The sequence below is a fragment of the Engraulis encrasicolus genome, unplaced genomic scaffold, assembly GCF_034702125.1.
Source record: "Engraulis encrasicolus isolate BLACKSEA-1 unplaced genomic scaffold, IST_EnEncr_1.0 scaffold_54_np1212, whole genome shotgun sequence".
NCBI classification, from domain to species: domain Eukaryota; kingdom Metazoa; phylum Chordata; class Actinopteri; order Clupeiformes; family Engraulidae; genus Engraulis; species Engraulis encrasicolus.
Genome location: NW_026945862.1, coordinates 1 through 14,352, shown reverse-complemented (window position 1 = coordinate 14,352; position 14,352 = coordinate 1). Strand labels below are relative to the sequence as shown.

Genomic DNA, 14,352 nt, shown 5'->3' with positions numbered 1-14,352 from the left:
AAAGGTACACTGTGTACGAGTTTTAGTTGTTTATTTCCGGAATTAATGCTTCCCATTCACTGATGTTACCTTTTTCATGAATACTTACCACCACCATCAAATTCTAAGTATTCATTATGACGGAAAAATTGCTATTTTCATACATGAAAAGGGGGATCTTCTCCATGGTCCGCCATTTTGAATTTCCAGAAATAGTCATTTTTAGCTGCAGAAATGACTGTATTTGGGCCATACTAGAAAATATTAGTTTATTACTTGATAAGCTTTCATGAAAAGGTCAAATTTGGCAATAGGCAGCCCAGTTTCAATTAGCAGCGTAGTTGCAGTACCTTTTTTGACAATTTCCTGCACAGTGTACCTTTTTAAGGTTAGACATCACATTTTGGCATCACTTCAGTACGTTTGGAACCAGGGCTGAGTGCTGAAATGGTACCGAGTACTTGGGGCTAATGGAAAAGTGTCAGAGCTGCACCATGCCATATCAAACAGTGACGTACTGTACCACTTCACTGCCAGTACCAACGATACACTACGCCAGTGTTTCCCAACCTTTTTTGTCTTGTGTACCCCCTAAGCCTTTTCACTGTGCCATGAGTACCCCCTAAGTCAAGTTTTATATAGCTTTCTCTATGCTAATGTCACTAAGATCCATGTATTTGTTAAAATTACAAATTGTCCAAGTACCCCCTGCAGTGTGCTCGCGTACCCCTAGTGGTACACGTACCCCTGGTTGGGAAACACTGCACTACGCTACTAGATAAATGAGATGTGTCCTTTGTTTAATGTGGTTGTACCTGTACTGCGTTTATTCTTCCTGTTGGTTAAAATGTTTTTCCTGCATGTTTGTTTCCTGGCATACATTGACCGGCCCTCATACGCAGACTGACAACATTGATGTGAAGAGGGAGTGCATGCTGAGGAGCTGACGGTCTACCTGAATGAAGAGCCAGACAAAGTGGTATGTTACAACTCGGCAGCTAGATCTGTCTTTTTCGTTATTAGGTGGCATAGGGAGATCGCACACATCAGTGGCCTGCGAGGCTCATTTTGTTGGGCTCTGGTGGGCTCCTCCTGTGCTACCTGACATGTCTCCTGGCATCTCATCCACGTTCTGGACACTGCTGGAGGACACACCAAACCTTCTTGCATTGATGTGCCATCTTGGCCTCAGTTATGTGTTCTTTGCAAACACGAATCTGCCCAATTCCAGCTTTGCTAAAGCACCCTCACATCATCACAAACCCTTTGCCAAATTTCACGTTCAATCCAACACCAGTCATCTCTGATTTGTAGATCTCTGCAGGTCTCTATCTACCCATGAGGGTGTTGCACTTGCTGTGGCACATTGCGAAGGCCGCATTACTGAAGCAGCAGAAGTTATCTTAGAAGAAAACTTAAACTCAATATAGGTTTTAGTTCTGGAATACGATCGTGCTGTAGGGTAATAGTTACCTCCGCCAGGAGGTTATGTGATCGCCTGATTTTGTGTGTGTGTGTTGTCTGTGTGTGTTTGTTTGTTAGTTCGCTGCTATTCCACTGCCTGCCACAAGGTGCGCACGGTGAGCACTGAGCAGAGGCGTGCCTGCGTCTTTCTCAGCAAGGAACAGGGGAGAGACTCTCTCCTTCGCCGCCAGCTCCAACACCAAGTGCATTTCACCTAAAACGGTGTTCATCTGCAGGCAGCCTTCATCCGCAGGCAGTGATCAGTCCTGTCAAATGAATTACCACCGCTACCAACATTATTCAATTTGTGATGTGTGGCCTTACTATGTTATCATTGCTGTTGCGAGAAGGACAGTCCACCCCTGCCATAACGGGCAGCTAGCTAATTTATGCTAGGTGACAACAGCTGGTTCATTAACGTTGTATTAGTTCTATGCACTGACGTTGCGAGACCCGTGTGCGTCTGATTTCAAATGTATCCAGGACAGTCGTAGATGCCATCAGTAGCTCTACACACATCAATGACACAGGGGAAGTAAAGTTACCGCTGATTTTTGGTATTGCTCCGTCTGACTGTGTGTGTACGGCCACAGTAAATGTTGATTAGCCGGTGGAACTTTTCGGTTTGAAAAAAGACGAGACGTGAGACTGCGTGACAGAAGGGGCTGTGTGCGCTTGTGGGTGCGCGTTTGAATGGGTGCGTCGTGTGTAGAACTAGATGCTGCAGTTTGCAGCTGGTTTGATTCATGTCGTGGGTCACTTACCAATGTATGTAGGCCTAATTGGCTATGACCTTTGAAATAGTTGAAAGTAAATCCCAGTAGTATCTAGTGAAACACACATGCAAACGCCCTTCTGTCCCTCATTCCCTCAAACTCGATCTTCTACATTTGTTGTGTAAAAAGGACATAGCAAGTTTTTTGTATCAATGATCACTTTAGGATATTCCAGTGCATTTACATTCAATATATACTGTACCTTGAGTGAGGTAGAAATGCATATTGTTGCAAATATAAATACTGTTAATTTGTTATTTTTTGTAATTAATCATTTACTGAATCTCTTTGTATAATATGTTACTATTATTTGGGTTTTTGTTCTCTGCATAACTGTCTCTTTCACCTATATTAATTCCTCAGCATTCAAGATGTTTGTAGGGTCCTCACCTCAGCTACCTCTCACAAGGTGCCCCTGAAAAAGGTGATGAAAGTTCTTGTGTAGTATCTAATCTATGACTATTAGCTCGTGTGTGTGTGTGTGTGTGTGTGTGTGTGTGTGTGTGTGTGTGTGTGTGTGTGTGTGTGTGTGTGTGTGTGTGTGTGTGTGTGTGTGTGTGTGTGTGTGTGTGTGTGTGTGTGTGTGTGTGTGTGTGTAAAATCTGTTGTAATTATTTTACATTTTTCTCTGCATAGCTGTCTCCTTCACCTATATTAGTTTATCTGTCTTTCTGGTCACAACAGAAATTCAAGACGTTTGGGTCCTCAGCTCAACTGACCAAGACCTTTGCTCATTGAAGGCATGAAGTAATTTGTGATGCCCCCACGATTGCAGTTTTTAAACGCAGATGGCTTGCTCTTTTTAACATGTGCGAGGTAAGTTATTTGTTGATTTTTTGTGTGTGTTTATTTCCTCATTTTAGTAAGACCATCAGGCCTTTTTGTAACCTTTGTCACAAGTCTTAAGTTACAAGTATTTTGTAGGTATGTGTTTTGTGCCCTGTTTCAAGTTAAGTGCCAAGTTCAAGAGGATCATGACAGTTGGTTTGCTGTTGAATTTCTTCTCAGAGCTGGATGGTCTTTCAACAACACTGCTCCGGGTCTTCAGCAAGAAAGGTGCTTCTCATGCAAGGAAGATACAGAGGATCCTGGTGCCCATGACTCAGGTAAAACATGCACACTGCCATGCATCACAGTAATGCTAAAATTTCAAGATCTAATGTAATGGGGAGAAGTAGGGTGTCTTGGATCATATTGCATTTCTCCCACTAATTTCAATCCTTCAGCCAGTTTTGAACTCATTGTCTTCACCTCAGTTCTAACTACAGCTGGCTTTACACACAGCAGTCCTGGGCAATGATATAACAGTCTTTTGCAGGTCAGTTGATGTGGTTGCTGCTCTGTTTTATTATTATTTTATTTTTTTATTTGATTCTCATGTCTGTCTGGCTTGCGATTCCCATGAAATGATCAGGGGAATTAAAGGTACACTGTGTACGAGTTTTAGTTGTTTATTTCCGGAATTAATGCTTCCCATTCACTGATGTTACCTTTTTCATGAATACTTACCACCACCATCAAATTCTAAGTATTCATTATGACGGAAAGATTGCTATTTTCATACATGAAAAGGGGGATCTTCTCCATGGTCCGCCATTTTGAATTTCCAGAAATAGTCATTTTTAGCTGCAGAAATGACTGTATTTGGGCCATACTAGAAAATATTAGTTTATTACTTGATAAGCTTTCATGAAAAGGTCAAATTTGGCAATAGGCAGCCCAGTTTCAATTAGCAGCGTAGTTGCAGTACCTTTTTTGACAATTTCCTGCACAGTGTACCTTTTTAAGGTCAGACATCACATTTTGGCATCACTTCAGTACGTTTGGAACCAGGGCTGAGTGCTGAAATGGTACCGAGTACTTGGGGCTAATGGAAAAGTGTCAGAGCTGCACCATGCCATGTCAAACAGTGACGTACTGTACCACTTCACTGCCAGTACCAACGATACACTACGCCAGTGTTTCCCAACCTTTTTTGTCTTGTGTACCCCCTAAGCCTTTTCACTGTGCCATGAGTACCCCCTAAGTCAATTTTATATAGCTTTCTCTATGCTAATGTCACTAAGATCCATGTATTTGTTAAAATTACAAATTGTCCAAGTACCCCCTGCAGTGTGCTCGCGTACCCCTAGTGGTACACGTACCCCTGGTTGGGAAACACTGCACTACGCTACTAGATAAATGAGATGTGTCCTTTGTTTAATGTGGTTGTACCTGTACTGCGTTTATTCTTCCTGTTGGTTAAAATGTTTTTCCTGCATGTTTGTTTCCTGGCATACATTGACCGGCCCTCATACGCAGACTGACAACATTGATGTGAAGAGGGAGTGCATGCTGAGGAGCTGACGGTCTACCTGAATGAAGAGCCAGACAAAGTGGTATGTTACAACTCGGCAGCTAGATCTGTCTTTTTCGTTATTAGGTGGCATAGGGAGATCGCACACATCAGTGGCCTGCGAGGCTCATTTTGTTGGGCTCTGGTGGGCTCCTCCTGTGCTACCTGACATGTCTCCTGGCATCTCATCCACGTTCTGGACACTGCTGGAGGACACACCAAACCTTCTTGCATTGATGTGCCATCTTGGCCTCAGTTATGTGTTCTTTGCAAACACGAATCTGCCCAATTCCAGCTTTGCTAAAGCACCCTCACATCATCACAAACCCTTTGCCAAATTTCACGTTCAATCCAACACCAGTCATCTCTGATTTGTAGATCTCTGCAGGTCTCTATCTACCCATGAGGGTGTTGCACTTGCTGTGGCACATTGCGAAGGCCGCATTACTGAAGCAGCAGAAGTTATCTTAGAAGAAAACTTAAACTCAATATAGGTTTTAGTTCTGGAATACGATCGTGCTGTAGGGTAATAGTTACCTCCGCCAGGAGGTTATGTGATCGCCTGATTTTGTGTGTGTGTGTTGTCTGTGTGTGTTTGTTTGTTAGTTCGCTGCTATTCCACTGCCTGCCACAAGGTGCGCACGGTGAGCACTGAGCAGAGGCGTTCCTCTCTCAGCAAGGAACAGGGGAGAGACTCTCTCCTTCGCCGCCAGCTCCAACACCAAGTGCATTTCACCTAAAAGGTTGTTCATCTGCAGGCAGCCTTCATCCGCAGGCAGTAATCAGTCCTGTCAAATGAATTACCACCGCTACCAAAATTATTCAATTTGTGATGTGTGGCCTTACTATGTTATCATTGCTGTTGCGAGAAGGACAGTGACCACCCCTGCATATTGTTTAGGTTCACAATGCTGTCGAATTAATTACGTTGTCAAAAAATATGGAATATGTGATCGTGTACGTTCACAATGTTGTTGTGGACTGTGACTTAGGTTCACAATCCTGTCGAATTAATTAGGCTACCGTTGCCAAAATAATTTATGACTGTAACTCTAGGCCTACGTTCACAATGCTGGTAAAATTCATTACATCCCCTTCGCTACATTTAAAGATAACCCCAAGTTGTTTGCGAGATGGACAGGGATCAGAAAGTCCGACAGCATGCATAATGGCCGAGCACCGGCAAATATTCCACACGGGTGAGCCTGCGCCATTCTAAACAGTAAGGAACAGGGTGACTGTCTCCTTTGACGCCAGCTCCCACACCGGTGCTATCAACCTAAAAAGTTGCTCATCAGCAGGCAGCCTATAGCCTAGGCTACACCCTCGTTGAAGTTAAACAATCATGTAAAATGAATTACCGCTGCCTAAAATATGTGTGAAGTGGAAGTGAATTGCGAGATGGACCGCAGATCATTTTGGTTGACAATGTCGAATAAATTGGGTACCATCGCCAAAAATATGCAATTTGTGGCTGTGTAAGTTCACAATGCTGGTCAAACACCCCCTTCACTAAATTCAAAATCAAGCCCAGTTGCGAGATAGACCACAAATTCCGACAGCAATGCCCGTGGACTGATTAACAGCGGTGAATAGTGATTTGAGGAATGCGGGGAAGCAAATGCCGCTTCAACCGACAGCGCCAAGACCAACCAGTGGCCCATGAGAATGATGCATATACCATCGTAGGCAAAAAAAGAGGCCTTACCCTTCTGTAGTTGTTTCAGTTTTGTTGGTCAAAATCATTACATTCCCTTCATTAATTAGGCACTATCAGCGTGTGATCACAAGCTTCAGTTTCAAAGCAGGTAGATTTTGCAAATGACTGAACTGACATGAATGTGTCATTTTGAAAGTTCTGACAGGAATATAGTCGTTCATATTGGCAAAGTGATTATTTTTGTCCATTAGGCTATCTAATTATGCCATGCCTTGGCGGAGGTATGTGATCTCGGAGCACTTTTCTAGTTTTCTCATAGTTTCACCTTAGACAACTCCCCCTTAGGAGACCAAACTTTGAGCAGACTCTTTTGCATTGGATGGGTGGGGTTTGACATATCTTTCTCTCTCATGCAATTTTTGGTTGACAATGTGCCTAAAAGGGCCAATATGTTCAAAATACTAATAATTGTGCTGGTGGGGCAGCCGTGGCCTAGTGGTTAGAGAGTTGGTTTTTCAATCTATTGGTTGCAGGTTTGAGTCTCACCTGACCTGTCACTACATCTCCATCCATGGCTAAAGTGCCTAAGGCAAGGCACCTACACAGTAAATTTTATAGTGTTAAAATAACACTTAAAGAGTTAAAATTAACACTGTTCTAGTGTCTATTTGGTCCTGCTCCAGATCAGTGTTGAACACTGGTGTTAGATTGATAGTGTTAAGCTAACACTATAAAGAGTAAAGCAGTTTCGGGGAGCATACAATGGCGCAGACAAACTCCATCACCTCGAGGAGGTGGGGGCTCTCTGGAGTACTTCTAACTCCACACAATTTAACAACTTCATTTGTCACTGACACTGGAGAGCATCTCACTCCATTTGGTGTTGGAATTACTCCAATAGTGTTAATAAGCCTTAACACTGCAAAATTAACACTGGCAAATTTACTGTGTAACCCCACATTGCGCCAGGGCCTGTAACCAATACCCTGAAAAGTAATAAATGTAAGTCGCTTTGAATACATGAAAGCGTCAGCTAAGTGTAATGTAATGTATTGTAACAATTTTGCACACTGTATACTTAGCTGTATGTGTAAAGTTTCTCACCAACACTCGTGAAAAGATCATGACCCTGTTTCTCAAAAGCACCGTTGTTAGTTAGCGACTTGGTATTTTGCCAATGGGAAATTGCATGCAAGCAAAGTTTTTACTGTAGTTACCAATGATGCTGTTGAGAAACATACTCCAGAATGGGGTCATAGCTACACCAAAAACGAAGAGAGGTAATTGAACATCAGTTTGATCTCACATTCAATTGCCTAAACAGGCAGTGTGAGGGCACACAAGTCAACATCCTCCTCATACCTTTCATAAACTATACTAAATATACTACTATACTACTTTTCCCATCTCTGGGTGTGTTAGGGTGGACAGAAATGCCCCAAACTTGCGCCCACAAATACCGCTTACGGCTTCAATCATGGGTTTTGTTTACTGTTTTCCAGGATGTTGATCTGGACGGTCCAGCTGAAACGTATTGTCTTCGTGTGCGTGTGATCGGCAGAGAGTCCTCAACGACATTGGTAACGTACCTGTGGCCATTGCAGTGTTTGTTTTGGTTTATGCTCTTAATCTCTGTTACCTTCCAGAATGGAAGTACACTTTCAAATTTCTGTTTCATTCTAACCGTCTGTTTCATCAGTTTTTGCACTGCTTTTAAATGTACACTGTGTAAGATTCTTAGTTGTTCCAGAATTCATGCTACCCATTCACTAATGTTACCTTTTTCATGAATACTTAGCACCACCATTAGGGTGCATCAGTTGCCCCCTATGAAAAGATATGGCCTTGGCCCTATAGTAAAAATGTTCTACACCCAGTAAAAACACACTGTGTAAAATATTTTGAAATTTGGATGAAGTCTACCGGGGCCACCAGCCCCATGAAAATAGAAAATAATGGTGATAGTCAAAATCTTGAATAGAAACAGGGCTGGACTGGCCATCTGGCATGGCGGGCATTTCCCGGTGAGCCCCGCACCCTCGTGGGCCCCCATTGTTTTATTTTTTACATTACTGAAAATAGGGGCCCATGAGGCTGCGGGGCCCACCGGTGAGTCAGTTCTCCGGCACTAATAATAATGAGGGGGCCCCCTTAAATCCGAAAGTGCCCGGGCCCTATTTATCGCCCAACCCAGCCCTGAATAGAAATGGACATTTTGCTGCATAAAGCTACCCAATAAAAACATATTGCCTCAGCTGTGTGATAAAAAAAAAATCTATGCACAGTAAAATCACTCTGTGGAAAATGTGTTGAAATTTAGATTAATTCTACTGGGTCCACCAGGCCCATGAAAATACAAAACAATGGTGATGGTGATGGGCAACCTGGATTCCAAAGTCCAGTGCCACATATTCCAAATATAGCCAATATACCGTAATGAACCAGCTGACCCACTGCCAGTATCAAGCAAGAGATTGCGAAGTTGTATGACTTTTGTGTGCTTCACCTGTGGGCCTAGGATTGTACAGGTAGCTGTTAATACCTGGTGGAACATCTGTACTAAAGCTGTGAATGCTCCTTGGAATGACTTATGTTTTTTCAAGAAATCCCTGCAGTAGTTCAATAGAGTACATACAATACAACTGTATGTGATGTTGGAAAGAGTGACTTCCCAAAACCTGTACTTAAGTGGGCAGTCATGGGTGAGCGGTTAGGGCGTCAGACTTGCATCCCAGAGGTTGCCGGTTCGACTCCCAACCCGCCAGGTCGGTTCGACTCCCGACCCGCCAGGTTGGTGGGGGGAGTAATCAACCAGTGCTCTCCCCCATCCTCCTCCATGACTGAGGTACCCTGAGCATGGTACCGTCCCACCGCACTGCTCCCCATGGGGCGCCACTGAGGGCTGCCCCCTTGCGCGGGTGAGGCATAAATGCAATTTTGTTGTGTGCAGTGTGCAGTGTTCACTTGTGTGCTGTGGAGTAATGGCACTCTTCAATACAGTTGTATTGACTGCCTTGTAGCCTAGGCATTCCAAGGAACATTCACAGCTTTAGTACAGATGTTCCTCCATGAATTGTAGGCCCACAGGTGAAACACGTAAGGGTTAACGTTCGGCGAGAAGGTCGCTACCGTGGAATAGCAGCACGACAGAGAGAATCTTTAGACCCCGACGCGGAGTGCTGCTATTCCACAAAGCGACCGACTCGCCGAAAGTTAACCCGCTTATTATATGGATATACTTAAATGATTCACACATGGTGGGGACATTTCTTTAGGCCTATTTAATGTTAAGTCTATTATAGTTTTTAATGTTAAAAGATTGTTGCTGCGCAAAACAAAACAGTGCCGTTGTGGAACACCGCTAGGCAACAGCTAGGTAGCCAGGACAACAGGTGTTGTCTATCACAGCAGCTGATTAGAGTCTTGTTGAAAAGTCGCTTTAGCAGTGAAAAGTCTTGTTGCCATTGACAGCGGTCTGTTATAGGGTCATTTCACGTGAAATCAGACACTTTGGGACCCGACCGACCCGGATTTCGATCATACTTGGTGTGCCTTTTCAGTAGCAAGGTAGCACCCCAGAACTGCATTGGTTTGAATCTGACACTAATATTAAGGGAGAAACAGACTAGGAAAGGTTCACATGTGAGGGTAGGACACTATACATTCAGCCTTGAATATATCAGTCAGTGTTAGTCACAAAAAGATGCCTGTGGTGTTGTTTGAAAGCTCTTTTCTGGCTCTACATATTACACAATCACCTTGGAATACAACTACTCTCAGAATATGAATTATGATAAATTGAAAAATAAAAAATTGAATATCTAAAAAACTCATATTTTAAAATGGCCAGTTCCTTGTCCAAACGTAGCCGGCAATGTCATGAGCAGCACCTAAAATGCTGGTGTTCGGTTTGTTATTCATTTCAGAGAGAATTTGACTCACAAATATGGCATCATACAGACCACTTACTAATAATATGGTAATACCATAGTAGCATCACATGACAAAACAAAAACAAAACAAAAATGGTCAGTGTCCATGGTCCCAGGTTTCAGAAACTAAGGCAGATGTCCATTTATACATACCAAATGATGATATGTGAATGTTTGAACATTCCTTCTCTGTGTACCTGTGCCATCTTCCCTTTACCGTACTTTAAAGAGATAATCAATGGCTACACTCTCATTTTGTACTCTACCAGTGCATTTGAAGCAACAGCTGTGTCTTTTGTAGATAATGTATAAGTACGTCCCGTTGCAGTTACAGGTTCCACCACCAGAAGCACATCCTGATGATCCATGACAAGTCTATCTGGTCTGAAGGGAAAAGTGAAGGATGGAGATGGCCCATGAGGATGCAGGAAGTTCAGTTTCACCTCTCCAGTGCTCGGCATACATTCCTCAGCACATGCTAGCCACCAGTTGCCATCATATACAGCTACAACATACCCTTTGATGCTTGAAAATGTAACACATTCCTTTACTGAGCTCACTCTTTCAACTCTGCCTTCTCTGAATGCTCAAAATGGCCTAACTTCCACTGTGTCCATTGACAATGGGCAGAAGCTGTGTAGTTTTTGAGTACCTGGAATAGTTCTTGCAGATTCAAAACCTTTTCAACAGGTTCTCAGCTTCATGATGGTACATCTTTGTTGTGGCAAACTGGTAGACAGGTCATCAGCTGGGAAAATTAGGCCTTTCGTCCTACCGCACTTTTCTCTGTGGATTACTGACCAGAAGCCCTATTGGAAGAAATTAAAACATGGGGCCACGTCAATTTTTGCTCAGAATTCAATATGGCCGCCATTTTCCAAAATGATGCATTTTCATGCATTATTACATTGTACTATAAGGTGATATTCATGAAAGACTACCTACTTTCTGCACTATTCTGTCCTATTTCCTTACACACATGTTTACAAAGGTTGACTAAACGAAAACAAATGAAAATAAAGTTGGCCACCTTGCAATATCCAAAGGAAAGTGCTGAAAATAAGGATTGAAATGCACATACAGAGTCTATGGCTGGGAAAATTAGGCCTATTGTCCTGTCAGGGTTTTCACAGTGGATTACAGACCAGAAGGTATATTGAAAAAAGATTCACCAGCTGGTTGCTATCTCAAATGTGATCCAAAATTCAAAATGTTCTGTTTTTTCAGAATGGCAGACTTTCATACATTTTTCTCAATACTGTAAGACCATAATTATCAATAAAGATAACCTATTTTTAGTGAAATTCTGTCCTATCTCCTATCTACAGACGTGAGTACAAAGGTTGGCAACAGAAAGATGTAAATATATATCTTGCCCCTTTGAAATATCCTAAGGATTGTTGTCAGAAAATGATTGAATTACACATACACAGCTGACTGCTGAAAAAAGGCTATTGACCTGACAAACTTTTCACATTAGATTACTGACCTGTTTAAGGTCTAATTTTTTTTCCATAAAGTAAGGGTGAGTGTGCGTGCGTGTGTGTGTGCGCGCGCGTATCCCCCGCTCATCTTTCCCCTGCTCTACAGTGTCTTTCCCCCACACACTATTCTGCCTCCCCCACTTCCTCACTCATCTCCCCCCCACACACACACAAAATTCTGCTCCCCAACTCCCTCACTCATCCCCCCCATGCTACTCTGCCCCCTCACTCACCCCCCACTATTCTGTCCCCACGCTCACCCTTCCTGACTCATTCTTCCCCCACAAAATACTCGCCCACCCCCCATCCAATGTGAAAAGTTTGGCAGGTCAAACCCCCCCCCCCCCCCCCGACTCAACTTACACTCCCCCACACACACACTAATCTGCCCCCCCCGAACCCCCCACACTATTCCCCCCCACCACCTCACTCATCCCCCCACACACTATCCCCTATGATCCTGCCCTCCACACCCCCTAATTTAACCTGGACTCAGGTGCCTTCCCCCCACCCCCCACTCTGCCCACCTACCCCCGCTCACCCCCTCATTCATCCCACCGCTCCTCCACATCATCCCCCCCCAACACACACACACCCAGTCTACTGTGTCTATGTCAGTGTATGTAAAGAAGCACACTGGCCGCACACACTTGAGAAAAGCGCACTCAGGCACACACACAAACGCATGCACACACAGAAACGCACGTACACAAACACACATACACAAACGCACACACACAAACGCACACACACAAACGCACACACACACACACACAGTTTGGCAGGACAATATGCCTTTTTTCAGCAGTCCACTGTGCCTGTGAAATTCAATCATTTGACAACATTCCTTTGGATATTTCAAAGTGGCAAGATATATATATATTCATGCCTTTTTCTAGACAACCTTTATACTCACATCTGTAAGGAGATAGGACAATTTACCTGAAAAAATAGGGTTATCTTCATTGATAATTATGGCCTTACAGTATTGAGAAAAATGTGTGAAAGTCTGCTATTCTGAAAAACAGAGAACATTTTGAATTTTGGAGCACATACTGTAGATTGCCCCAAGTTTGAATCCTTTTCAATAGGCCTTCTGGTCTGTAATCCACTGTGAAAACCCTGACAGAACAACAGGCCTAATTTTCCCAGCCATAGACTCTCTATGTGCATTTCAATAATTATTTTCAGCACTTTCCTTTGGATATTGCAAAGTGGCCAACTTTATTTTCATTTGTTTTAGTTTAGTCAACCTTTGTAAACATTTATGTAAGGAAGTAGGACAGAATAGTGCTGAAAGTAGGTAGTCTTTCATGAATATCACCTTATAGTACAATGTAATAATGCATGGAAACAAGTCATTTTGGAAAATAGCGGCCATATTGAATTCTGAGCAAAAATTGACGTGGCCCCATGTTTTAATTTCTTCCAATAGGGCTTCTGGTCAGTAATCCACAGAGAAAAGTGCGGTAGGACGAAAGGCCTAATTTTCCCAGCTGATGACCTGTCTATGGCAATGGATGTTCTTGACATTATCCTTGACAAATTCAAACAGTTGGTATGGCGTTATAATTTAATTGTCAATAGGACGTTGCAGACTTGCTCGTGCAGCAAGCCATTTAACTGTCCCTCCAACGCCATCACATGGACCTTTGCCATGTGATGTGGCAAAAAAGTGCCACTCTGCAGGTATGTGAAAATCTGCCTCGTGGTGGCACAAATTTGTTGTAATTTTAAGGTTCTTATATTGTGCAGGAAGTCTGCAACGTCCTATTGACAATTAAATTGTAACGCCATACCAACTGTTTGAATTTGTCAAGGATAATGTCAAGAACATCCATTGCCAGTTTGCCACAACAGATATGTACCATCATGAAGCTGAGAACTTGTTGAAAAGGTTTGAATCTGCAAGAACTATTCCAGGTACTCAAAAACTACACAGCTTCTGCCCATTGTCAATGGACACAGTGGAAGTTAGGCCATTTTGAGCATTCAGAGAAGGCAGAGTTGAAAGAGTGAGCTCAGTAAAGGAATGTGTTACATTTTCAAGCATCAAAGGGTATGTTGTAGCTGTATATGATGGCAACTGGTGGCTAGCATGTGCTGAGGAATGTATGCCGAGCACTGGAGAGGTGAAACTGAACTTCCTGCATCCTCATGGGCCATCTCCATCCTTCACTTTTCCCTTCAGACCAGATAGACTTGTCATGGATCATCAAGATGTGCTTCTGGTGGTGGAACCTGTAACTGCAACGGGACGTACTTATACATTATCTACAAAAGACACAGCTGTTGCTTCAAATGCACTGGTAGAGTACAAAATGAGAGTGTAGCCATTGATTATCTCTTTAAAGTACGGTAAAGGGAAGATGGCACAGGTACACAGAGAAGGAATGTTCAAACATTCACATATCATCATTTGGTATGTATAAATGGACATCTGCCTTAGTTTCTGAAACCTGGGACCATGGACACTGACCATTTTTGTTTTGTTTTTGTTTTGTCATGTGATGCTACTATGGTATTACCATATTATTAGTAAGTGGTCTGTATGATGCCATATTTGTGAGTCAAATTCTCTCTGAAATGAATAACAAACCGAACACCAGCATTTTAGGTGCTGCTCATGACATTGCCGGGCTACGTTTGGACAAGGAACTGGCCATTTTAAAATATGAGTTTTTTAGATATTCAATTTTTTATTTTTCAATTTATCATAATT

General features: G+C 42.9%; 1 long non-coding RNA gene across 1 annotated transcript; it reads left to right on the top strand.

Moving 5' to 3' along the window:
* The first annotated feature begins 2,537 nt into the window (after positions 1-2,537).
* Positions 2,538-7,941, top strand: LOC134444391 (uncharacterized). Its single transcript, XR_010033952.1, has 5 exons — positions 2,538-2,643; positions 2,904-3,035; positions 3,228-3,325; positions 4,521-4,597; positions 7,717-7,941. It is a non-coding gene; the product is annotated as an uncharacterized LOC134444391 (long non-coding RNA).
* Positions 7,942-14,352: the final 6,411 nt, after the last annotated feature.